We start from the raw sequence: 3,122 nt of genomic DNA on the forward strand, positions 1-3,122 counted from the left end.
AGGGAAAAATAAGGAGGTGGAGGCAAAGGCATGGGTAAATGTGAAAACACAAGAGGTATTGAATGAAGGAGGTAGACTGAAACAGAAGGCTTTTCCCTCCAGTGTAAATAGAAACTAATCAATGTTGTTACTGACATTTTTTTGCATACTCCTGGACTGTGGGGGGAAAAAACGTATATCAAAGTGCTTTCCAAAATAGTTATCTGGTGGTCAATGTTGTCACATTCTTCATAGTAAGAGAAACTGAGGTGGGTAGCAAGGCATTCTTACCTACTAAGTAATTGACCTGAGGCTTTCCTTCTTTTCCACCAATTCAGACCACCTTCACTGTAATTAATGCAAGAGCTTGTTAAATGCCATGAGACAGAGAGCATCTACCTTACCTTACTCTTGGATTAACTAAAGAGGTATGGGCTTGAAGTAAGGGAAGCCTGAGGCTACCACTAAAAATGGAATCCAGAGTGGCCTTGGGATGGCCTAGAAGGAAGGTGGGTTCTTTTGGGGGCAAGGACTACTGTTAAAGCTGGACCAGATCTGCTATGGAAAAAAAGCCCACTGTCCAACTAACTAATTCACTAACTCTCAAGGCTAGCTAGAGCCAAAGCAGACTCAAGGGTTTGGAAATAGCATCATTCTCTTAGTTGTTCCTCTTATATTTCACACTGCCACATTTCATACTGAGTTCTTTCCTCTCTTAGCCTTGTCTCCTCACCACTTAGAATGGGTGCTCCCCTGTAAATACTGCAAGGGCTATTTTGTCACTTTAGTTTTAAAACTGTAATACTAAAAACTTCATCAGTTCAACAAGTGGTGGGGCATATGATTTTGATGCTAACGTCAAAGTGTTCAAAAAGTCTCTAGAGAAAGAAAGAGAAGTCAAGTGGAAATAATAATAGGAAAGGAAGGTTTTAGGAATATAGTTGCCAAGGAAAAATAAAGAATCTCAGAAGATGCATTAATGGATGACAAATCTCAGAGGGACTTTAAGGGATCAGGCATCAGCTCAAGCTCTGAAACAAAATAGAAAAGCAGAAACAGAAACATAAAGCGAGAAAGATGGGAGATACGTAGCTAGATATATGAAATGCATGCATGCATACACACATACAGATGTAATTCTTGTCTCCTATCCAAAGACAGAAAAAAAAAATTTTCAGCTAGATATATTTATAGAAAGAGTTAGTTAAAAATACATGGACTCTAATATTTACCCAATTCACTATTTTTCAAGTAATTTTAAGTTGGGAAAAGTTTAGTTTACTCATTTACAAAATAGGAATAACTAGCAGTATCAACTTCATTGTGTCATTAAGAGTATTAAGTCAGTTAATCTGTGTAGAATGTTCAGTGTTATGCCTGGCACATAGTAACCACACCATATACTCTAGCAAATGTTATTTTTGGAGTAAATTAATTCAAATATTTCTTGAGTGCCTAGTATATGCCAGCACTCCACCAGATAGAATAAGGCCGGGTCTTGCTTTTAAGGTATTTAAAAGAAAATGAGTGAGATATTGTAAAATAATAATTATAATGTAATAGTGAGTAAGGAACTGTAAATAAATCATTATAACATAACCCAAAATAGGGATCTTGAAGGTAGTAGCAATTTCTTTCTGAAGGATTAAGGAAAATAATTTGTGAGCTAGATCTATATAAATAGGACTTAGGTAACTAAAAGGAGGGAGGAGATTAAAAAAAAAAGAGCTAGCGTAGAAAAAGTAAACATAATCTGTGTCCTGGAAGACAGAGAGTATTTAGGAAAATTGCAAAATGTCTGACGTTTTTGACGTGTAGGCAGTGGAAAGGTGATGAGCAGACTACAGAATCTGCATTTTATTCTTTAGGCATGAGGAGAGCATTTGAGTAGGTCTGTGTTTTAGGTCAGCAGTAAGGAAAACAGTCTGAAGGAGAAGAGTACTTAGGAGGGAGACGTCCAAAGAAGCCTAGGCTAACCTCATAATCATTCACTTATATTTATGGTGTTCCTACACAGTTTAAAGTAATGGGGATTCAGCAATGAATTAGACAGGCAAGGCCCCTACCCTCATAGAGTGTTATATATTCTACTAGGAAGAGACAGACAACAAAAAAAGCAAACAAGACTAACAAACAATATTGTGAGGAGTATGAAGAAGAAATAAAAACAGGATGTTATGAAATAGACTAATGTGGGTGGGAAGGGCTTTTAATAATGAAGTCAGGGAAAGCCTGTATGAGAGGAAAACGGAAACAGAGAGGAAGGAGACAGACATCTCTGATATGGAGGTGGAGATGGGGGAAATCCTTGAAATTGTATTCAACTGGTATATACTCTATATGCATCTTTCTGAGAAGGTACTCAAAGCAACAGGAGATTCCTTCCGCCCAAACGTTAAGAACCAGTGCATTTAGATAATTAACAAAACGTTTTGGGGGTTGAACCTAGAGCCGAGTGTTCAACCCAGCAGAATGCAATAGTATCCATCAGCAAAGGATTACAAAAATTTCTTTCTCAAATGTCGATACTTTATTATAAAGAATACATCTGACACTTTTAGTATTTATTTACTTACACATACAAATATATTGGTCACAAGTGTGTAAATATTCACTTACATATTTACTTACTATACACGCATATAATAATGCATATACTTATATTCTATATGTGTATAGAATGTACATGTATTCTTTCCTCTCCTCCCCTCACTCTACACACTTATTTCATGGAACCGAAAGTAAGAGATATAAATTTGGAGGACAAAATTGGCCTCCCACGACCTAAATGTATCCTAGACAGAAAAAAATCAGCTTTTGTTCTTCCTATTGTAATACCAATGAGTGACCCGGAACTGACCAAAGGTGGGCTTGCTCTCAGCAGGGATACCTTCCTTCTTCCATTTTGAGTATTTACTATATTACATATTATAAGCATAGATAGAACTTTACATATATCCATGCATATACATAGATTTAGGTTTGTCTAGCTTAGTACTGGGCACAGCTCCAAGCTTTAAGTGAACAAATTATGGGGTGGCGGCCGGCGGGTGCCAAGGGCCTCCAGGCTGCCGCGCGGGGCCCTTCAGTGAGTCGTCCGGGGTCAAGGTCAGGGCCAGGGCGCCGGAAGGCCCGGACTGGGT

The 3,122-nt window shown here is 38.0% G+C and overlaps 1 protein-coding gene across 1 annotated transcript in view; it reads right to left on the reverse strand.

The window, feature by feature from the left end:
• CUNH6orf201 (chromosome unknown C6orf201 homolog) overlaps positions 1–3,122 on the reverse strand; it is a 30,264-nt gene that overhangs the window by 26,875 nt on the left and 267 nt on the right. The gene's annotated exons all lie outside the window — the stretch shown is intronic.

The sequence above is a fragment of the Pteropus alecto genome, unplaced genomic scaffold (assembly GCF_000325575.1).
Source record: "Pteropus alecto unplaced genomic scaffold, ASM32557v1 scaffold121, whole genome shotgun sequence".
Classification (NCBI taxonomy): domain Eukaryota; kingdom Metazoa; phylum Chordata; class Mammalia; order Chiroptera; family Pteropodidae; genus Pteropus; species Pteropus alecto.